Below are 25,332 nucleotides of genomic sequence, written 5' to 3' on the forward strand. Positions count from 1 at the left end.
TGCCACTGCCTTATTTTGTGAGATTCCCCCTTCTCCCTACAGCACAATGGAGGAAATAGTGAGGAATACTGGAAGCCCAAAAACATTTGGCAGGCTGCATGAGTATCACCCTATTGTAATAGCATCAACTCAGTGACTGGAGGAAGCTATTGTCCATCTCAAACAGAGCACAACACATGCAATTATTGAGACGAGCTATTTGTAGTCTACATGTAGTAGAAAAATTGGTCTATAATAGCTCACTGTGAACGGATCACCTCAGGTTTCAGAACGATTCAGTTTGTGTTGAATCACCTGAATAGGGGATGAATTTCTTGCAGCTATCTTTATTCTATCTTTTCTTTTACTCTTTTCTCCATTCACATACATTTCACAGATGTATGGGGCCAAGCAACATCAGAGTGTGGTCAAGGTGGCAAAAGTGATTAATGTGAAAGAACACACAAGCTAGGAGAGCCTGCAGCAGTTTGCTTATACTTGGCTTTCCCCTGCTTAGTTAACCGAGGGCAAACTACTTTTGCACCTTGTATTTCATTTGTAGCAATTGTAGTAAGCTGGGGACAATGAAGGATACTGGGAAGCTGAAGGCAATGTTGGTCTGAGCAGGAAGGTAAAAACTCTGGGCACCATAGGAGGGCATCGCATGCACAATGGGTCACTAGGCATGGAAGGTGGCTGTGATGATCTCCATCAGCATTTGTCCACACAGCTGACACTGACACTCGCCCCAAAGCAGGTTACATAAAACAACACAGGCTCTTGTGAATCCAGAGGTGGACAATCATCCAGACACTGAGGGTCATGGTGTAGCCTGCCCCATGGGCATCCTGCACACACTAGAGGCACATCAGCTGGACACTGCCCTGGCGCTGTGGTCACAAGGGGGCTGGTGAGGTGAATGTCTGGGTGGGATCACAGCAGCAACATCCCCTTGATCACCTTCTGGATGTTAGAGAGAGCTAGAAGAAGCAGAAGGCAAGAGAGGGATGGAACTTCCTCTTGACCACTTTGTAGGAATCAACAGTGGCCCTCACTGTGATGGGAGCAAGTTACTGTGCTGGTTCAACAGGAAAGCATGGGAAGCAGAGAGTCCCTGGTCACTGTTGTCTTGTTCACCTTCCCAATTGGGATATAAGTGGTGCACAGGAGACCTATCCTGCTTTTATATCTAATGTCAATGCTTTTTTGGGGGGAGGGGGATAATGCTCCCTTCCCCTGTCTTAAATAAAGAGTGGCAAAGAAACTGTAAATAAATGTTAGTGTTTCACTATGAGAACATTGTGTAGAAGGGAAGGTCATAGATATTCTAAAGAAACACATAACCAATGATTCTTGTAATTCTTGTAAATAAAACAATACAGGGTCAGGAAACATGATGAAGTGAATATAGATCGCTTCCATTGCCCAAGAGGGCACTTTTATGAAAGGCTAATGAGTCAGGTCTGTGTAGGACAATGTACTTATTGACAGTTGTATTGCACCAAGGGGATTTATTGCTGGGGGGGGGGGGGAGTCAAGTGTATTAGTCTCCGAAAAGAAAAGGCCAAGGGTCAGCAATGGAAAGGTTGTTTGCTCTTGTATATTCCAAGGGTCTTAGTTTCCCCAAAGTATCCACACTGTCCAATTGCAAATGCAAGCAGAAAGGTTTGTACAAGGTCATCACCTTCAATGCTCTTTGGCAATCTATAAATTCAGTACATTCTTTCATCAGTGTTTCCATCCTTCATCTTAAAGGTCACATTTAAGTGCTTTGAACTTTCTACATTCTCTTGGAATTTGCTAGAAAAGACTTCAGAGTTGCCACTTGAAACACTTGATGCCAGAATATCTTGCTTCAGCTTCTTTTTTCTACTTCAGTTTTAATTCCATTTGGATGATGGCGTGTACCCAGTCATTTTAATGAAGAGAACTCCCCCATTAGAAGCCTCAAGATAGGTTCAAGAGTGCAAGTTTTTTTTTTGGGGGGGGGGGAGGGGGGCAGGTGTCTTGAAGAACTTCTCTTTATCAATAGAAAAGTAGCAGTAATCTACAAATTACCTAGTGCAGAACAATCTTGGAGAAGAGAAACTTCTGTGATGAAATTTAACAATAAGGGCGAGCTCATTCCTGCTGAAAACCTGGATTTTATGTTTGATAGTTTTAGTAAGTTAAGTGGCTGGGCTAAGAAGAACTAAAGATGTATTTTAAGTGAAAGTAATTGATAAACTAATAGATTTTATTCATTCTAAATAATAAAAATAGATTTTACAGGAGAGAGACAGAAATATATGCAGACTTATAAGCTGAAAGAATGATATCCCCATTGAATGATCAAAGACAAAAGAACATTATGATCAGTTTCCCCCTATCTGGTGTTCTCCAGATGTTTTAGACTTTAACTCTCACCAGCCAAAAGCATGGGGAATAGTCCCAAATATCTTGAATAAATAATAAATAAAACTTTAATTTTTATCCTGTTTTTTATAAAAACAATCAAAGCGGCAAACAACATTTAAAATCATACAATAATATACACAATATCCCGCCCTTAAGAAAGAATATTCCAGGTTGCTGAAGGCTGTTATGTACAAATGAATCAGAGGGGGTGGGAATCAAAGGAACAATATATGCAAGTGAGAAGTGAATACATGGGGGACACGTTAGGAGAATCATTAAGGCAAGACAATGTACAAGCAAGTACTATACTACCATTTAACTCTCACTAAACAAAATTCTGCCAGGAAAATTCTGTTCTTTCCACACAGGTTCGAGCAGCTGAGCTTTGGGAAAAGACAAGACAAACTGTACATCTTTGTGTGGCTATATATAGTATGTGAACATACACACAACAAGGGATAAGGCTATAGGGAAAAGACAAGACAAACTATACATCTTTGTGTGGCTATATATAGTATGTGAACATACACACAACAAGGGATAAGGATATTGGTGACAGATGCCCTGTTTGGGTGCTGGTATTTAAGGCCCAATTAGCCTGTTATCTACCACCTAGGAACTTAAGATCAGAGGCAAGGGATTATTGGCAGTTCCACCAACACATACAGCTCTGTCAAGACTGTTAACTTTTCAGGATCTGGCTCTGCATTTGTGGAGCATCTTCCTTTCTACCTTATCCATTTTTGTTAAGGGTTGAAAATCTTCCTCTCTTATTTACTGGATTAAGCTGCTGAGTGTGACTAAGTTTGCTGAGATGGTAGCGACTGGTAGAGTGGTAAGGATTTTATCTTTAGTATAGTACAATGGGCCCTTTCCATACTCAGGGGATCCATCCCCCCCCCCCCCCGTAAGGTAAAATCACATATGTTTAAGTCCCATTGAAAAGAATGGGCACAGGCACCATTGATCCTGCTTGCCTTGCACGTACGGCTAAAGCCATGTATGCCATGCCTGTGTAAGGTGCGGGTGCACTGTACAGTGCTGTGTTTTATAGTGTTGTGTTTTAATCATATACTGTATGTCTGTTTATTATTTTTATTATTTTTTAAAATTTATATTTCACCTTCTTCCTGGTACAGGGACTCAAGGCAGCTAACAAAAAGGGCATTATAAATAAATGTTGTTGTTATTGTTACATTGGAAAAATGTTTGGAGAGGTTTGGGGCTTTTGGAGTTCTCCTGGTGGGCTTAGGAAGATAGAAAATGGGGTGCAGTCTATGGGACACTCTTGCCTCATCTTTTCATACAGCCAAGGTTCACTCCAGCTTTAGGGGCTGATGGTGATAATGATGATTGTCGTGAGTCTTCCTTTTGCAAAGTTCAGAAGCTACCAAATCCGACTAAAGGTTATGAATTATCCTTGGAACACAAGAGAGAGCTTAAGACTCATACAGTTCATTTGTGGTGGTAGAAACATGCCCCGAGGAACACTTTTTACTAATAAGAAAGCCAAATGCTCATGTATATTATTAGGTGGAGATTATGTGGCCCTCCAGTTCTTTGTCTCTACCTAGCCAGTTTACCCTCAACTAAGATGCAATATTTCAACTCCTTTCCAACTCCAGTTTCTGACCCCTCCCTGACATCCACACCCAGTTTTTATTGCGTGTTTTGGTCCCCCCCCCCCCCCAGCAGAGATGTTTTTAGCACCCTTTCATACCTCCATTGGTCTGAGCCGACTGATATCCCATGTTTATTTCTGCTATTTTGTTTATGTAGAAGGCTCTACATTTGGGCAGTGAGTTCACAAGTATTTATTGGAGTTTGTTGTTGTGGTAGTTGTTCTTCATCTTGCAGACAAATTGTTGTTAATTGCCATCATTGAAATAAATTAATGGGAACCCAATGAATGAGTCATCCTCCAAGTCATCCTATCACCAACAGCCCTTTTCAGATCTTGCGGACTCAAGCCATGGCTTCCCTGATTGAGTATATCAATCTGGAATGTGGTCTTCCTCTTTTCCTACTGCTTTCTACCTTGCCAAGCCCCATTGTCTTTTCTAGTGAGCCATGTCTTCTCATGATATGGCAAAAATACTCAGTTTAGTCATCTTGGCTTCTAGTAAAAGCTCAAGATAGATTTGCTCTAGGATTCATCTTGGCAGCCCATGTTATCTGAAGAACTCTTCTCAAACACCACAATTCAAATGAGTTTATTTTCTTCCTATCAGCTTTCTTCACTGTCCAGCTTTCACATCCATACATAGAAATAAGAAATACAATGGCATGGCTGATCCTGCCTTTAGGATTCAATGACAGATCTTTACACTTCTGCATCTTGTCTAGTGCCTTCATTGTTGCCCTTTCAAGTCCTGGTCTTCTCATTTCTTCACTGTAATTTCCATTCTGACTAATAACTGGGCCAAACTATGGAAAATCTTGAACTGTTTCAGTGTCTTCATCATCACATCCATTAAGTAGTAGATACTAACCTGAGGGCTATATGGCACAGTTGTCCCCTCAACATTTTACTTTTGGAGGCTTCAGCTAATCAGGTTCATTCTGAATAAGTATGGTCCTAATTCAGAGCACCCTGGATCAGAACCCAATACCATTCCAGAATCCTCTGATACAATTTCTCCCCAAATTACTGCTTACTGCAAATAGCACATAGAGTAAATTTTCATAGAGAAGATTTCTGACAAAGGTCTATGGCTACCGTTGTCAAGCTGAGAAGAAATATGCTCTCCATTTTTTTAAGTACAGTCATCTCTCCATATTAGTGGGGGTTCAGTTCTGGGCCTGTCCCCCCATGGATACCAGAAAACACAGGACCTCAAGTCCCATTAACATCAATGGATGCCAACATGTATGTGGCCACATCAGTGTGGCTGTGTGCATGCTCTGCCATTGACAATAATGTGGTGGGGGCATTTGCAGATGCTCCAGTCCATGAATAGCTAGCCTGCCAATAAAGACTGTATTTTATGGAAGCTGACAGTATTTTATGGAGGTAGACTGAAAATGACCCGATTCAGTCGTTTTCTGGGGTTAAACTCTAAATACCTTTCACAAAGTATGATGGTAAGGCTCTTCCAAATGGTAAAGTCAAGCAGAAAAAATAGCCATCAGTCGGAAATGTGAAACTGAGGCCTGAGACAGACGGGCCAAAAGCGTCGTCTTGTCACTGAAACTAGGGTTCTGGAGTGCACAGCAACCGCACGCTCCAAAACCCTAGTACGTGCGAGCGGCGGCCTAATGGCGGTCTCCCATCCACTTGAGGCTCGCCATCTTTGCGTAAGCGATGTGCAGCATCCACACACCGCTGCATGTTGCTTATGTCACGAGTGCACCAGTGGCACACTTGCGACGTAACCCAGGTGCTGCAAAAAGAACCCGGAAGAACTGGGTTCTTTTTACTCTGGAGGAACATCGTACAGTTTGATGGCTGTGGCGTCCCTCCGGAGTTAAAATGGGTGCATGCAGACTACCATTTTCGGGTGGTCTGTCTTGGCCCTGAGAGAATGCCCGACAAAATAGCTGTACTTCAAAGTCATCAGTAAATAAATAAGATCAGTGTATTTCCTTCATTGGATGTGGGAGTTTTGACATTGACTTCAACAGGCTTATTATGAAGCCCTTAATTACTAAGTAAAGAACACTGAAGAGATAATTACCACAGCTCATCTTGGGGAGTCTTATTTAATTACTCCAAATAATAAACACAATATTTGTTTGCCATTTCATCCTTATGGCTTATTATCTATTTACAACATGCTTCAAAGATTCAGCAAAACAAGAACTTGGGATGGTGGTGGTGGTGGTGGTGGTGAAGAGGCACAATGGCTTCTAGCACAGAAAGTTATCCTAGTTGCTTCATTGCGTCATCCATACAGTGATCTCCAATTACACACAAATGAGAAATTGCCCACAACATTCTTATGGCTAGAGGCTTCTTATATGCACTTCCTTACCAAGAATCACCAGAAATGAGATTTCCACCTAAACATTAGGAAGAACCTAATGTGGAATGGACTCTCCTTCTTTGGAGGCCTTTATATAGAGGTTGGATGAGTATCTTTTAGAAGTGTTTTAGTTGTGTATTCCCGCATGACAGAAGGTTGTAATAGATTGCCCTTTGGTCCCTCCCTTCTCTACAATGCTATGATCTCTAGAAGCATTGTTCACAAAAAAGACAAATTTGGAAATGTATATGAACAACAAGCTCTCTAAATATTTGGAAACCTCAATGTACTTATTGTCATATTAGAAACAGCTCAATTGTAAGTACATTGATTTGGGGTGGCAAGGATAAATGGTGGAACAGGAACATCTCATGGGTTCAAGTTCTGGTTCATGCTGTGGCTCCTACTCTGCTTTGGGTATTGAGGCAATCACAAAGTAAAGAGGACGGGTGGACATATTGTACAAGAGATGAGTAGTTTGTAGCATTTAGAATAACTATTTGTGTTACTTATTTTGAGAAATGGAGAAATGCAACTAAAATCATAACCAACTGAATTTGGGGCCTTTGAAATATAATTGTAACTAATTACTTTCTACAGTTACTTTATATTTATTGAAATGGCTTGTAGCTGATGCAAATTATCTGCCTATCTATCTATCTATCTATCTATCTATCTATCTATCTATCAATATAAGTATAGTGTCTAGATCAAGGGAAGCAACAGGGCCACTCTATCCTGCTTTGGTCAGGCCTCATGTGAAATACTGTGTCTAGTGTTAGGAACCACAATTAAAAAATGATGTTGACAAGTTGGAGTGTGTCCAGAGGAGGGCGACCAAAATGAAGTGTTTAGAAACCATGACTTGTGAGGAGAGATCTAGGAAGCTGGATACGTTTAGAATGGAAAAGAGATGGTTAAGAGGTAATAGGATAGCCCTATATATGTATTTGAAGGGATGTCACATTGAGGATGAAGTAAGCTTGTTTTCTGCTGTTCCAGAGAATAAGACACAGAACAATGGATGCAAGCTACAGGAAAAGAGATTCCAGCTCAACATTAGGAAGAACTTCCTGACAGTAAGAGCTGTTCAACAGTGGAACAAACTCCCTTGAAGCATGGTAGAGATCTTTAAACAGAGGCTGGATGGCCATGTGTTGGAGATGCTTTGATAGTGAATTCCTGCATGGTATGGGATTGGACTGGTCTCTCAGCTATATGATTCTATCTATCTATCTATCTATCTATCTATCTATCTATCTATCCTATCATGCTAAGGTCTAATTTTGCTTCATATGCAGATTAGTTGTTTCTGTGCCTTAATGCTATGTTATCCCATTTTTTTAAAAAAAATCTTTATTAATATCAACCATATACAAATAAATAATAAATGCAATCAATTTATATTTCCTTTATATACATAACATTTTCTGGTTTTTAAAAATGGATATAATAGAATAAACAGCTCACTCTCAATTTACACTTCTAGTCAGATTTCATTCTAGTTTCCTTTGCTGATATTTCTTTCTGTCTCTGTCTGTCTTGTTTGGTGTCTTCTCTTATTTTGTCTACATTTTCAAAATAAAAATATTTTTGTCCTTTTTCTCATTCTGTATCGTAGTTCTGCTCCTTCTGAATGTTTTTATTCATTTTCTATAATGCTGAAACCTGGCCATTTCTTTCTCCAATATTTCTTTTATCTGCTTCCAGTCTTTATCAATTTTCTGTGTTGATCAGTTGTTTAGTAGAGCTGTTAATCTATCTAAATCCATCATTTCTTTCAGTTTCATAAGCTAGTCTTCGACAGTAGATATCTTCTCCATCTTCCATTTTTGTGCATATAGTGTCCTGGCTGCTGTTATCATGTATAATAGCACCTTTCAATATTTCTTTTCTATTTTATCCTCACTTGTACTGGCCATATTTAATAAATAAACTTCAGGAGTCACTGCAATCTTAATTTCTAAAATTTCTGTTATTGAATTGTGGATTTGTCCTCAGAATTTTTTGGTCATAGCACATCTCCGCCATATATGGAGAAAGGATCCATTTGCTTCCTAGCATTTCCAACACTCCTTTCCCCTCATTTTATACATTTTGTCCAATTTTGTTGGCGACTTGTTATGTTATCCTGTTTTGATATTCACTTATTGCTGTCTTTACGAATAATAAAATGTGTTCTTACAGTAAGTGTGGGCCACAGACTGAGCAGGGTTAACGTAAGGCCACATTCCCCTGGGAAGATTTTTTGCATAAGGATGGGATACGTGTCAATGCAAAACCAGGTTTGCAGACCTTTTTTCTAAAAGAGCAGGGCTTCCATTACCAGGTGGCAAAACCTGTCAGTCATAAATCTACAAATGAATTTACTTTTATAACAAATTATTTCTACTATTGATTTGGTTTCCTTTAAGGTGAGGTATCTCTTGACTGGCAAAGTGGCATTTTAAAAGGTCTCCTGGTAGTGATTAGATATTTCATGTGTGTAATTACAGTGCTCTAGAAAATAATAATAATAATAATAATAATAATAATAATAATAATAATTCATGCTGTAAAATTCCCTTATTCTATAAAATTTAACCATGATTTTAAAATGGCCAAAAAATTATTCACATATCAAACCTTTTAAGCTCTCTGGTTACATTAATTTGAATGTCACAATGTGATGTATTTGTCCAGTACATGAGCTTTTAGATATTTATCTTTCTTTTCATAAGTGCAACTTTCAGATCCAAGCATATGAGGTCATTGTTCTTAGTGGATGACACAAAAACACCCCTCCCTTCCCATCACTTCCTTGCTCCTATACAGTATCTTCATATATCTCTATGGATGAATGGTTGACATTTAATAACACATATACATGAATATGAAGAATTACTTTATGCAGTAATCATGTAAAATCTACTCAGAAGTAAGGTGCGTTACAGACCGCCAAAAAGTGGCGGCCTACACCCGCCCCTTTCCCCGCCCCATCGGGGCCTCAGTGGCTAGAGCGGCAGCCGCTGAGGCCCTGATCCGCCGCTTTCCAGGCCGTGGGGAAGAGGCAAAAGGCCACTTCCCTGAGGCCTGGAAAGGCGTGTCCTTGGGGCTTCAAGCCCCAAGGACACCCCGTGGCAGCGGGGAGGAGGAGAAAGGGGCCACTTGGCCCCTTTCTCCTCTGCGTTGCTGGGCGCAGCCATCTAAAGGCTGCGCCCAGCGACGCAAACCTGGAAGGTGCTCCGAAATGGAGCTCCTTCCGGGGCCGCAGAAAGGGCGCACTAGGCGCCCTCGCACAGCCCCACTACGTCACAACCGCCCCAACCCGTTTAGAGGCGGCGCAGTCGTGACGTAGTCACGGCGGCGGTCGTGTGGAACGGCCACCACCATTTTGTGCGCGCTCCACGCCTTCTAGGGTTGGGGGCGTCCGGAAAGGATGCCTCTTTCTAACCCTAGCACCCGCAGCGCACGCACTTTTAGGCCCATCTGTAACGGGCCTAAGTCTCATTTAATTCAACAATGTTTATTCCTTGATTGGAGAGCCAGTGTGGTGTCATGGTTTGAGTGCTGGATTACATCTCTGGGGTTCAATTTCCAATTCAGGGTTCAATTTCCAATTCAGCCATGAAAACCATTAGGTGACCTCGGGCAAATCACACAATCTCAGCTTCAGGGAAAGGCAATGGCTAAACTTCCTGGAACAAATCCTGACAAGAAAAGGCTATAATAGGTTCACTTTAGAGTTCCCACAAGTTGGAAATGACTTGCAGGCATACAACAATAACAAAGGACTATAGGATTTCAATCCTCCACTGCAGTCCTAGAACACATCTATCTGGAGGTTTGTCATTGAATTCAATTGGTTTACATCTGGATAAATATGTCTATGAATGCAATTTTAGTTGAATTAATATATAACAGCTGTTACCCACTGCCTGTACAAGCACATTCACTAACTGGAATGAAGAACATTATTATTATCATCATCTTATATTCACCTTTCTCCCAATGTAGGTACTCAAGGAGGTGAACAGCAGGTTTAAAACAATACAATTTAAAAACAATACAACATTAAAATGTATAAATATAAAATTTAAAAAACAATTAAATCATTTTAAAAGTTAAAACAGTTATGAGTTAAAATAGAATACGTTAAAAATACAAACCTTAAAATTTAATTAGCACAACATTCCCAGCCCTTATCAATTTGCAAAGACCTGCTAGTACAAGAATGTCTTTACCTGCCACTGGAGGGACAGCAGGGATGGAGCCATCCTGGCCTCCCCAGGGAGGGAGTTCCAAAGCTTGTGAGCAGTCACTGAAAAGGCCCTCTCTCTTTTTTCCACCAAATGCATCTGAGAGTGTGGTGGGACAGAGGATCTCAATACTCTGTTGGGCTCATACAGGGAGATACAGTCCTTCAAGTAGTCTGGACCCAAGCCATATAGGGCTTTATAGGTCAGCACTTTGAATTGTGCCCGGAAACAGACTGGCAGCCAATGGAGCTATTGCAACAAGGGAGTTGTATGATTCCTGTACCCAGCTCCAGTTAACAGCCTGGCTGCAGCTCTTTGGACCAGCTGAAGTTTCTGAGCACTTTTCAAAGGCAGCCCCACATAGAGTGCATTACTGTAATCCCGACAGGATGTATCAGAGGAATGCCACTGAGTGGTCCAGAAAAACCAACAGGGACACAACCCCCCCTATCCAGTTCCCTGTGCAGGTCATCCACCAAGGTGACCAAAGCTGTTTCTATCTCATAACCAGGCCTAAAACCAGAATGACATGGATCTAGATAATCAGTCTCATCCAGGAACGGCTGGAATTGGGAAGCCACCACATGCTCCAGCACCCTGCTCAAAAAGGGAAGATTGGAGACTGGCCTGTAGTTATCCTCTACAGTAGAGAAGAGGGGAGAGGGAAGAGGGAAGAGTTTTTCAAAAGAGGTCTTATCATAGCTTTTTATATCAAAATTGTGATATAAGACAGAAAGAAGTCATCAATTTAAAGCATCTTAACCATATGAACATTTAGTTAATATGCAGAGGGTGTGATGTATTTATATTGAGATAAACAATGATCAGGCTTCCAGATGTTGTCACATTGCAACTGCCAGCATCTCTCCTCATTGGCTAGAATGGATAGAGCTCATGGGAGCTGTAGTCCAAGAATATCTGGAAGGCTGCACTTTGCTCTCCGAACTACAGTATATAACAGGGAATACAATGGTTTATATAATTCTAACTTTTTGTGCTCAGTTGTATATCTTTGATCTATATAATAGGGAATACAATGGCTTGTAGAATTTTAACTTTTTGTGCTTGGTTGTATTTCTTTGCAAAGACATACAACTGAGCACACATTTACCTTTAGCCAGGCATGTACTCTTAACTCTTTTTAAAAGCACTTTTATTTGAATGATTGATTATGTTTTCATCTTGCTTAAGTTATTGATTGATTGCAATTTGTAATTGTTTAAATTGCTTATTTTTTATTTGTTTGTCGCTCTGAGCTCTTATGATAAAAAGGTGGGGAAAATATTTAAATAAAATAAAACAATTGTATAATATAGAAACCAATGTATTCCCTATTACCATGTATGGATGTGAGAGCTGTACAGTAGTCTGAGCGTTGGACTAGGACTCTGGGAGACCAGGTTTTGAATCTATGCTTTGCCATGGAAACCCACTGGGTGATCTTGGACAAGGCACACTCTTTTAGCTTCAGAGGAAGGGAATAGCAAACCTACTATGAACAAATTCTTTCAAGAAAATCCCATGATAGGTTCTTTTTAGGGTCACCATAAGATAGAAATGACTTGAAGGCAGGCAACAACAATAAAGTAAAAGGACCCCCGGATTCAAACTGGGCACTTCCCAGCTCAAATTTAAGCCATCAATCTACACTAGCTCCTTAGAGGAATATAACATGCATGGGTTAAGTAGTACAAAAAATTACAAGAAAATTCTAGATTTTTATTCCAGTGCTCAAATGTACAATCCCATGAAGATGCCACCCCACCGAGTTCCACATCCCTTCGATCACCAGTATGTATGAACAACACTGAAGCCTAAAATATAAATTAGACATTACTCATGTTCCATATCAACAACATACAATTTCTATTGTCAAGGAAATTCATTTATGAAGCACACATAGGGCATTATTAAACCACTACATGTAGAAACCACTGACAAAATTGCCTAGGCATGTTCCATACAAACTGAAAGAGCTGTTTAAGTTTTTACACAATAGTGCTCTTAGCACACCTTCAGTTCATTTCAGTGTTTTATTTCCCTGCCCCTATTTTTGTAGGAGAACATCCTAGTGGATTGTACCCTTTGAATAAAATATAGAGAAGGGAGCATATCTCCCCACCCCACCCCAGCATGCTTCAAGGAATTGTTTTAAGAATAACTTGGCAAGAGTCTTTTCCTAGGCAATGGCAGTAATTTGCATTGGATTCAGATAAGGCTGCTTTCTGAATACAAATATGAACATAATTAATACAAGAGGAGGATTAGATAATGCCGCGTTCTGATGATTATGCAGTTAAAATTATTTAGGTGTGGAGGAAATGTCTGTAGAAAATTGCTTTACTTTTTAAAAGAGGGCAAAAGAGTCATACAGAACTTGTTTCCATACAAATTTCCTTGCCATATATCAGCTATAAATAGCCTCCTGATAATAAATAAATTAGATATATATGGAGCTACAATGGAGAAATGTGAAAAGAACAAATAGATGCATTATGAAGGGTCTTTCCATCAGGTGATTTACTACTGTGAGTCATTAGGCACCATCCATTTTGTCACCTTCTGATAATTTAAGGGCTAGAATATATACACAGGATTTTTAACATGCTGCATTCTGTAAGAAATCAATGAAAGAATTTGCCTGCTTACAATAGTGAAGCCATGAAGACATCATTTGGCTAGAATGTTTCTAATTTCCTTGAAGCTTTCTCCTCCTAATGTGCAGAAACGGGACTGAATCTCAAAGCCATTGTCTTGGCTACAGCTTAATTTAATGATGTTTAAGTGCTATGGCACAGGTCCAGGAAGAATGAAACTTATTAAGATTATCTATACATATTTCCCTACCATTCAAAGCCATCTCCCACAAGGGCTGAAGTGATTTTACTACCAATGACTTCTCAACAGAGTGTGATAATTCAGAGGAAGGGTCATAGCTTTGCATAAGAAAAGTACCAGATTTTAGCTACAAGTTGTCCAGGTAAGATTTGGAGTCTTGGACAAATGCTGCCAATCGGTGTACATAAAACTTAGATGGACCATTAGTATAATACACCTTCCATTGTGTCCAAAGGCTTAGAAATAATAGATGTACATGCAGTTTGATACCACTTTAACTTTCATGGCACCCCACTATGGAACTGTGGGATTTGTAGTATGGTGAGGTACTAGACTTCTTTGGTAGGTATTATTAGTTCTTGGAAGTGTGGACTAGAGAGTTCTAAATACAGTTGGCCCTCTGTATCCACGGATTTGTTAACTACAGATTCATCTATGCACATATTGAAAATGCTTTTGAAAAATATAAATTCCAAAAAGCAGACCTGGATTTTGCCATTTTATATATGCCATTGTATTCAATGGGACTTGAGTATCCACAGATTTTGTTAACCACAGGAACTCCTGGAGCCAAAATACAAACCCCAGGTTCTGTAGGATGGAGCCTTGACAAGCAGTATCAAACAAATGGTATAATCTCTACTATAAATGTTTAGATACACTCTTTGTCTACTACTTCTTTCCTTTTCAAAGTCCCCTTCAAAACTGTGCAAAACAATCTTTCCTTGTTTCCCACACAGTCAATAAATGCTTGTGAAAATGCATACAAAAGCTCCACTGGCTTTAGCACTGTGGAGGTAATAGTCTCTGTACTTGTTCCAGTGGAGTGTCAAGCTCTTTTCAGGCAGGCAGTGACTATGTTTGTCTATAACAGGAAACCATCATTAGAGTTATATATATAGCCTGAGACTCAGATGTTTCTGTCCTGGCCCATATGGCTGCTTGTAAGGAAACAACTGGAAGCTTTCACTTTTGTTTTCAACTAATTACAGCAAAGGTAGGGAACAGTGGTCCTCCAGATCCTGTTGCCTATGCTGGCTAGGGATGATGGGAGTTGCAGTCCCATATCTTATGTCATTGTCCATCTGTTGTCACAACTCTACACCAGTTATTCATTATCTGCCCAGACAAACTATGGTAAATGTTATGGTTTTAGTAAAGCAAATTGATCTCAAATTTTGATTAATGTTCCTTGCTGGTTTCCGAAAACCATTAACCATATTCACAGTTCAGACATAGTCAGCAACCATAGTTACTTCAAAATGGAAGCAAAAGGTACTGATATCCTTGAAGCCCCATTAGGGGAGAGGAGTTTATTTCTACCATAATACTGTGATTTAGTATTAGATGCAAAACAGGCCAGGAATTAATTTTTAGCTAAGAAGGCTCAATGCTCTGTACTCCACTTTATTGGCAGGCAATGATTCCCATCAGAGGAAGGCAATGAAGGTAGAAAAAAACAGATGAATATTGTGATAATGGGAGCTCAACAAATGTGCACCATTTGACGCATTAGATTTCAGTAGCATCTAGTAGTAACCTCTCATGGCTATGTTTCTTCTCTGCCTGATGATGCATATCATCAACTAATAGGAAAAACTAGGTATGCTTGTCGGAGTTTGAAAAGTTATCTTCTTGGACGAACTCCCATAGTAATTTAGCCAGACAGTTTCTATGTTGGCAGAGGGATTCTGAGAGGCATAGTCCAAAAAGTAGCATTTCCAAGTCTGATGCTTTTTTTGGGGGGAAAGTGAACAAGGAGATGCAGCAGTTGTTATTTTTTGTTTTTAAGAATTAGCCACCAAATAGTCCTTATTCATGTTCTTTGTTCCTGAGGATCATCAATAGCAGTGATGTTTCACCATCCTGTGGGCATTAGAATTTCTGTTGAGGATTTTGGTTCCTCCAGAATGATTTTACATCATCAAATACCGCCAAGCTCTCTGTAGTGTCTACTAAGCCTTCTGTAGGCTCTACTGAGCTTGGGAACTTGTGTCAAAGTGGACCCCAAAGGCCAATAAATTTGCATATCTGATGCTTTTGTAAATAGCTTTTGAATCTCATTTTTCAACAAAAACGTAAGCTTCTTTTCAAAGTGGTGTTCTAATTCATTGAGTTAAACATGCATAACCCATCAAATATTGTTACAGTGGGTAGATCTGGTCATACAAGGTAGCCCTTGCTTTAATTTGGTGAATCCCACCCACTGGATCAAAGGAGATACTGCATGGAACTAAAACCCTTTGCATTGGCAGTACTGCAGCCATGCATTTTTAGATTTAAGGTTATGTGTCCAGCTGGTCCCTGTATTGGGACCAGCTGTTTTTGGTGCAGATAAACCATGTGCAAATTTAGTGGAGACATTGGCCCGTTACATACGGGCTTAAAAGTACGTGCGGAGCGTGTACTAGGGTTAAGGCGGGGCGGTGCTTCCGCACGGCCACCACCATTGATACGTCACGACTGCGCCACCTCCAAACGAGGCAGTGTGGTTGTGACGTATTGGGGTCGCGGCAGGGCGCCTAGGACGCCCTTTCCGCAACCCCGGAAGGAGCTCCGTTTTGGAGCTCCTTTCTGGTTTGGTCCGCTGGGTGCAGCCTTCAGACGGCTGCACCCAGCGGACCAAAGGAGAAAGGGGCCAAACGGCCCCTTTCTCCTTCTCCCCACCGCCGCGGGGTGTCCTTGGGGCTTGAAGCCCCAAGGACACCCCTTTCCAGGCTGCGGGGAAGGGGCCTTTTGCCGCTTCCCCGCAGCTCAGAAAGTGGCGGATTGGGGCCTCAGCGGCTGCCGCTCTGGCCACTGAGGCCCCGATCCGGCAGGGAAAGGTGCGCCTACAGGCCACCCCAAAGGGGCGGTCTGTAACGCACCTAAGTCCCAACTGCAGCATTTTATACCCAGGAACCTGCTTTTTCTGTGCAGAAAATGATATTATCTGTTTTCCCTGGACAGATGAGATGCCTTCAAGCTGTATATGAATCAAGAGGGCCACCAGGATAAAAAGAATCGCTAACCATTCTAAGCTCCCTTGCTGCTTTTTGTGAATGTGTGTGGTTCTGATACTACTTGTGTTCTTTAATGAACACATTTAAAAGTACTACTTACAACTTGCACCTTTGAGAGGATCCGTCATCTCTTTACTCTTTTCATTTAAGCATACTTTTTAAACATTCTGTTCTGATTGGTTACACGTCCATCAGAAGATCCACAATTTCCCCCCAGAATGGTTAAGTTTACTCAGGCACCTCTGGCCAGGGACATTTTCAAAACCAGGCATGCCATGTCTACTGGATTACTTCTCTCCACCTGATTCCTGGCACACTGAAAGAACTCAAAAGCAATGGTTATTCTTTGCAGAAGCCATGACCATTTTTCTTCATGGAGACATGTTCTTCTATATCAAGGTGAAAACTGTTTGACACTCCAGATGTTGTTGCACTGTCATTCCCAGCATTTCTCACCCCAGTTTATGGTAGTCTAGGGCTGCTTGAACATGCAGTCTGACAATATCTGTGTAGATAACCTTGTCTGTATGCTTGATAATTCTAAGAAATTTGTTCAACTTAAATCATATGCAACACACACATTAATATTTGTGTTGTATGCCCTTAAGTCATTTACTTATGGTGACCCTAAGGCTGTCATGGTATTATCTTGGCAAGATTTGTTCAGCAAGCACATGCCAATGCCTTCCCTTGAGGCAGAAAGCATTGAGTTTATTTGAAGGTATGGAACCTATTAATGGAAATAAGAGCCAGAACTCTGGATAGCTCCCTTAAAGTTTCAGGTTTCAACCTCTGGTCTTGAACTTACTCCAAGAAGTCAAGGAAGAGTTCACTCTTTCATTCCATTCTTAGACTCTCTTTCATTTAGTTGGCTCTGGGGTTATTTGCATCCTTTTCTTGCCAACTTTGGACTGGACTTACCATTATACAAGAAACGCAGGGCTTGAACAATAGGAGTCAATCTGAGGCAAAAGATAATGAATCAGAAGGACTTCCTCCCACCAATGAGTCAGGCACAAGCATCGTCTGTGAAGGTAGCTCAGAGTTTAGAAAAGTTATTTCTGGACTATAACTTCCAGAACACCACTCCCTCGACAGCAGCAATGACTAGGAGATTCTGGAAGGTGTAGTCTGCAAAGCTGTGTAAGGCTGTAGCTGTATGATTATCTCGGGTATCTCACAATTCTGCATGTTTACAGTTCCTGTTGAGAATAGCACTGAAGCTCTGTTCCTCATTTTCTGGCAAGAGGTTCAGATATGAACTTGTTCTAGGGTTGGACAGAATATTCTCTACTATTTATTTCCTGGTTTAGAAATTGATTTTCTGACAAACAAGAAACCTTACTGGGATAATAATAATAATAATAATAATAATAATAATGTATTTATTGTATATTATTATATTTATATTTATATTTATATTTATATTTATTATTATTATTATTATTATTGAGCAGCAAGATTTTTGAGAAGCTTTCTCCCAATATTTGAACTTTCCAATGTGTTTTGTATGATATTTATTTGGAGAGAAACAAGTGGCTTTTTCATACTTTTTCTATACGGAACATCTGATTCCTGTTCAGGAAATAGTATTTTCTGTGCAAGAAATTTAGGTTTTGTGCAAATGCCTTGCACATTTTTTTCTGTGCAGAAAAATTCTCAAGAATACTTTGAGCTAAAAACAAAACAAAACAAAACAAACAAACAAACAAACACTTTGAGATCTTCAAATAAGAAGAGAAACCTGCACAGAAATATTTGTTTTGCCCTACAGTGGTGAGAAAATTATAATAATTATTTCTCCCTGCCTGCGAGGAAACAACAATTGAGGATGTAGACTGCTAGTCTGTCCTGATATCTTGACTTCATGCTGTACAGTATGCAAATGTTAATGAATAATTCACTAACCCCCAAATTAAATGCTTATGTTCTTAAATTATGTGCCTTTAAATCTTTTCCTTTATAATTGTTACCTTTCTTTTGTAAAATTTCTTCTGGACACATTGCTTATTTCAAAGATGTTAATCAAAAAAGTGAGTAATGTCCTTATCTCCATTATCATCAAACTAAAGCATTTAATGCCTCTCTCTTTTCACCTGCCAGTTGAAGAATGAAAACAGAATGAAATTTCTGATCTTCCTTATGTTTACTTTTTGCAGTATAATGGGACTCATCACCAACTTTCTTGGATGATTCTGCTGCTCCATTTTTATTTTTTGTTCCACTCTTTTATTTTTGGATTCTCTTCTGATTCCTTGGTAACATAAACTTCATAAAAGATGCCACAGGGAATGAGTGTGTAACAGACATGTTTTGCTTCTATTGTGCAGCTCTTAATATAAGTGAACTCAAAATGTGTGCTGCCCTAGGGTTCAGTTCTCTGCTGATGTTTTGAAGATCTCTCCACTTACTCACTCCTGTACATCCTGGATGCTTTTGATTCTCACTGTCATTACAAACCTACTTAGCTATGTACAAGAAACTTTCATACTTACAACTAAAATAACCTTATTAGATAAAATCTGAACACAGAAATCTATGTACCCATTTTGACTTTTGGGGGAGAGTGCTTAAATATTCAGTTCTTCAAAATATTAGGCTGTTTATCTATTTCATCATTGGCATCACGTTCAAGTATGCTATTGCTGTTGTCTGTCGCATCTTAGTGTTCTTAATGTTCTCATATTACTGGTCAGGGATATAGCTATGGGGGCATTGCCCACCAAATAAGAATTGTGTCCACCCCTGAAATTTACTTCATTCCAAACATTTCTAGCATTGCAGCAACTTAAAATTTTAGTTGAGCATTTAGAAATAGAATTTAGGCACCCAAAGAAAGAGTGTAGGGAAAAAAATCCAAGGGAACACCAACATAACAAATACAGTGGGCCCTTAATCTAAACCCTAGAATTTGGTTCTAGGACACACCATGGGTACCAAAATTTGTGGGTGCTCAAGTTCTGTTATATACAATGACACAATAAAATTGTGGTAAAATTCAAAGATATAGCCATGATAGTCTGTAGAATCAGTATGTAGAGAGATCTTGTAGCACCATTGAGACTAACTGAAAAAAAAGATGTTGGTAGCTTGAGCTTTCTTGGAAGCATCTGAGGAAGTAGACGGAAGTCTATGAAAGCTCATGCTGCTAACTTCTTTGTTTCAGTTAGTCTCAAAGGTTCTACAAGATCTTTCTACATAGTAAAAAAATTGTGTCCCTTATATATGGAAAAATCAAGGTTTGTTTTTAAAATTTTTGTGGAGAATATTTTCAAGACGTGGATGGTGGAATTCATGGATGCAGAATCTGTAGATATGGATATCTATAGAATCTGTAGATATGGCTGACTACATAAGAGTTTTAAGTGTGAACAATTTTGAGTGGCTCACTCTTTGCAATCCTAGAAATTTGGGAACTGAAGAAAAATTTCATTTGTGGGGGAATAATTCTTATTTGGAGGGCAAATGCTCCTTTTGCTTCCTCTGTAGCTACAAGCCCTGGTCTCCTAGAATCACTGAAAGAAAGTCTGGGATGATTGGTAACAAGTAGATGTAAACTTTTCAGGTGAATCATTACACAACAAGTTCTTCATACATAACACTGACAACTTTTGTTAAAAAGCAATGGTGCTGTTTTTGCATGCTATCATAAATACACCATATTGTCTCTATATAATAACATATATCACTGAATGTACAAAGAAGCTACACTTCCATTTTGTGTAACTCTGGCCTGTTACAGACTGCCAAAATAAAGCTGCTTCGAGTCTCTTTGGAGGTATGCTATTTAAATGATGCATGGGTCCTAAGAGTCCAGAGGTTGCGCCAAAGCCACACTCCATTCCTAAGCACTGGAGTGCAGCTTTGGTGCAGCTTCCGGATTCTTAGGATGCATGCATCATTTAAACAGCATACCTCCAAAGAGACCCGAAGCAGCTTTATTTTGGCAGTCTGTAACAGGCCTCTGTTTCCACGTTCCTCATGAGCATCTAGAATTTCAAAACAAGGCCTAGTCATAGATGTTTACAGCATTTTGTAGACTGTCCCACCTTCCAATTTGAACTACTAACCAAGTAATCTGATACTCCTTGCATGAAAAATGATGAGATTTATAATAAAACTATGTTTTGTTTTTTTTTTTGAGAATAGTTTTTCAAACACTCCTGCCTGGACAGAAATGTTATAACATTTTTTTATGCCTGCACTGTAGGTGAGAAGATATAAAACTAGCCTAAGGGGGAATGCACACATGTGAGTTAATAACATTTCTATTTAAGACCTGCAATGCAGAAGGTAGATACAGGAAAGTTAAGTAAAATTCTAACAGGCTTCTAGAAACAGTTACAATACATTGGTCAGATCCAAAAGTGCACTCTTGCACTTTTCACCATGTAGGTAGGGCATAATCCATTCAGAGTCAGCATGATGTAGTGGTTTGAGTGCTGGACTACAACTCATTGGATAACCTTGGGCAAGTCACACTCTCCCATCCTCAGAGGAAGGCAAAGACAACCCCCCTAAACAAATCATGCCAAGAAAACCTATAAAGAAAACATGATAGGCTTGTCTTAGGGTCAGGGGTCACCATAAGTCTGAAATGACCTGAAGGCACCCAATAACAACAAGTATCCCTTCCTCCTGAAACCCCCATGTTATAAAATCCTGTTTCAAAAGTCCCAGAAGCCCCCAAAACTATTTTTCAGCATCACAGAAAGCTACAGTGGAGAGAGGCTGAAAGTGCCACATGACCATGAGTGTCCTGTTGGAATAAGGCCTTCAGTTTCCAGCTTTTAGGATTTCCAAATATGCAAAATATAAAGAATAGAGTAACTTCTCACTCATTCTAGTCCCCAACATTCCAGAAGAACTTATGGAAAATGAGGAAAGATGTGGCAGACATAAAGGATGTGTGAGTTTAGTAGATGGGTAATATATTTAGTAGAAAAGAGAGGAGAAGAAAAGAATAAAAATATAGAAATGGCAAGGAGCTGCACCACATTAGTGACTCAGGTTTAATGCTGAAATTAATCAAATGCACATCTGGAGGAAGAAGTATGTTTGCTACAACAGAATGTTCTGTTGATGCAAGCAAAGTAGGCTATACTGAATTTAGATTTCCATTTCAATGAATGACTTCTACCATGGAACCACATGATTTTGCTCATTTTTAATGGAAATCCTCACATCAAGATTCCATTTTGAGAGAGAGAGAGAGAGAAACTATAAAAGATATATGACTTAAGACATACTTTCTGATAGTGTCCAAACTCATTTGGTTTTATCATTTCTCCAGATGTTACTGCTGTGGCAGTTAACTTTGCTACTGAAATGAAAGATTGGTTCAGCTGAAAATGTAATGTTAACTGCTCCAAAAAGATGATGACTTTTTAAAAAGAAAATGTCAGAAATTGCTCACATATAGTTCCCCAAAGTGTCTGAAACTGCTTGTATTAAGTCCTGTATAATATTAGCTACGTATGCAGACTTATGAAATTCCATCTTATAACAGAAATAGCAAAAATAACAAAAACCAAAAGTCTTTGAGTGTTAAATTTTATGATGCTGTTTATTCCTTTTGCTTGAAAACAGTAAAGTTAATCATTTCAGATAGCAGTCGCAAAGGATGACAACAGAGCTTGTAAAAACACTGCTTGAATTTGCCTGCATTCTATTTTTGACTCAGATAATTGAAATCCTGAATGACCTTTGATCAAAGCTTGGCTGAGAGAGTCTGGAACCTGTACACCAAAATAAGGAACTTTATCAAGCCCTGCTTTTGACAGTGGCAAATAAGGATACATTTTATTCTGCATGGTGGGGTCATCATCATGCATAAAGTCAGTGACCTCCTTTTCTTCTTATAGGAGGAAGGGGCAACTTTTAGTGTTCTAGATGTTGTCAGATTACAATATCATCATCTTTCATTATTGGCTCTGTTGCTGAGTGATAAGAGTTGCAGTACAATGTATGTGGATTGGTTGGTCACCTCATTCTATACGAAAATAAATAAATGCAGAGAAAGAAACATGACAGAAATGCTCAGGTACCAACCCTTTCCATCAGCAGCTTTCAGTACAGATACATTGTAGAGTTTAGCAAAGAAAATAATTTATTTTACCATTCTTTCTAGAAAAATTAATGGACTGCAATACTCTATCACCATTCTATATAAAATCTTAATACAGATATAGCACGAGATTAAAAAATCAGTTATTATATCAAAAGACAAGAATAGGTTAAGACACCAATTCTGGCAATCGGGAGATCGGTAGGTTGGCAGTTCGAGGCCTGAGTGCTGCATGATGGGGTGAGCTCCTGTCACTAGTCCCAGCTTCTGCCAACCTAGGAATTCGAAAGCATGCAAATGCAAGTAGATAAATAGGTACCACTTTGGTGGAAAGGTAACAGCATTTGGTGCAGTCATGCTGGCCACATGACCACTGGAGTAGTTCTTGGACAATACTGGCTCTTTGGCTTAGTAACGGAGATGAGTACCACCTCCTACAGTCAGTTAAACTAGACATTAATGTCAAGGGACTGCCTTTACCTTTTATAGCATGAGATTCAAAAATCAGTTATATCAAAAGACATGTTCATCAAATATATTCTGCCAAAGGTGCATATTAGTCTGTGGGCAAGACGCCACTTGGACATAAGAACTATCATGTCTCTGGGTGACTTAATTGGTCATATGTCGCACACTGGAATGTTCTGTTAAATGACAGTGTACCAGTATCATTAGAGAACATTGCATTTTCAAGATGCTATATAACATCAGAGAGAAATTGAGCTGTTTGATGATACTACTACTACTACTCTGCTAACCTGGCCATCCACTGACTTCATCAATTTATCCCACTGCCTGAATGTTTTTGTCATGTAACACTGCCTCCTGCTTCCTTCTAGGAAGTGGGGAGAACTTTGGCTGGAGAAGAACACGTTTCCAGACGCTGTTATTTGAATTTGACCTATACTATAGGTTGTGATTTCCTGCTTGTAGAAGTTTCTGCAGGATTTGGTGGTGAGACCATGGCATTTATCTCAGTTGTTTTTGAAGGTGTGTGTGTGTCTGTGTGTGTGTGTGTATGTATGTGTATGTGTGTGTACGCACTTAATTATGTCCCACTGTTTTATTTTACTATGGTTTATTCTTACTTCCCAGTATGGAGTTCTCACAATTTTGTTTATAGGTGTGCAAGATGTGCAGAATTGTTGTGATATTTTGGTTGCTTTTTAAAAATTACTACTATTATTTTGTCTTGTGCTTTGTCAACTGTAATAAAAACTTGACTGATTGACTGACTGATAAAGGTGGTTGTTCTTTAAGGGTTGAGGTGGGGATGAATTGTCAATATTCCCTTCCTTTCACCAAAGGCAGCCATACCAGTTTCTCCTGACCTCTGGTAGTGACTAGGACAGAATTTCTGGTAGTGACTAGGCCAATGTAGGGGAACATTTCCCCTTCAACAAAAGTCATCTCGCTGAGCTGGATTTGGTTCAGCTTGGCAGTCAACATCTGCTTGTGGTTTCTTTTTCCATTCTTTTAAGGCAGGAGAAACCTTTTAAAATTTCTAGGCATATATAAAATTTTGACATTGGACATTCACAAAATGACTGCTATGGTGGATGCAGCCATTGCCCAAGAAAAATGTCATAGTACTGGAGGCCATTTCTTCATATCTTCAGTGTTCTATGTTACAGACCATCCATTTCATAGAAAAGAAACCCAAAAGTTATTTTCTTTATTTGAAATCACCTCTAAAAACAATGTATCCCATCAAGTTCATCCCAAACCACATCCCAAGTTCATCCCAAACCACATACAAAATCCACATGTCCCAGATTTCAAAACAGAAGCATACCCTTCAACTGTCCCAGTTAGACAGGAATAGTTCCAATAAATACTGCCTTCTCACTTTTCAACTACTTTTAAAATGTCTCCTCCCACTTTTTCTTTTTCTCCTCAGATTTCATCAGTTGCTGCAAAGGGAGTTCAAAGTGCAAAAGTAGTTTGCTCTCAATTAACCCAGCAGGCAGGAGAGGAGGGAGTGGGATTTTGTCTTTCCTAGAAGGCTCAGACAAAAGTAAATTGATGCAGCCTCTCCTAGTTTGTGAGGTTTTCTTCATTAATATGTTTTGCCATCATAACCACACTTTGATGTTGCTTGGCCCCACATACCCCAGTTTCCTCTATAAAATGTTAGAGTTTATGCAGAAGAAACAGTCTCTCTCAGCATATCCCATCTGCACCACCACATTCAACACATTGTCAACATCTGGATCACTTCTAAACTCCCCCTCTCTTTCTTTCATTCTCCCCTACCCAAACTGTGGCAGTTTGGCTTTCCTTATCCCCCTGATCTCCCAACTACTACAAACTCCTTCCCTAAAAGGCAACAAAACAAAACAAAAAAACAAACCTGGTTCAAAATGAAATTGGAAGCAAGTCACATCATTTCTGGTCACTGAAAACATATGATTGCAGCCCTTTGGGAATTCATATGCTAGCTGACATATGAAGCAAGCCTCGTGGGTCTAGCAGCCTGCCTTTGCATCTCTCCCCTTTGACCCTGTTTATAAGTTCTCTTACGAGTTGAGTTTTGGCTTTTGAATGTTTTCTTTTCCATTCACAACAAAATCACTTGTGCCACTTTCTAGTTGACTCCCAACAGAATACTCCTGGCCTTTCCAAATCCCTTTCTGCACAATTCTGTGAAAATGTCTTTTAAGATTATTCATCACAGACATGAATGCATTCATTTTTCATGTGAAAAAATAGATTCACACTGTCATCCTCTAAATGTTTACTCTGAAGTAACTCCCATTGGATTTAATGAGGCTTACTGTTAGGTAAATGGGTACAGGAATGCCACTTGGTTCAAGGGTGCCTGCTTCATTAAGGAAGGAGTTCAG

The sequence above is a fragment of the Sceloporus occidentalis genome, unplaced genomic scaffold, assembly GCF_023333645.1.
Source record: "Sceloporus occidentalis isolate IW3139 unplaced genomic scaffold, rSceOcc1.0.p SCAF_2, whole genome shotgun sequence".
In the NCBI taxonomy this organism is placed as follows: domain Eukaryota; kingdom Metazoa; phylum Chordata; class Lepidosauria; order Squamata; family Phrynosomatidae; genus Sceloporus; species Sceloporus occidentalis.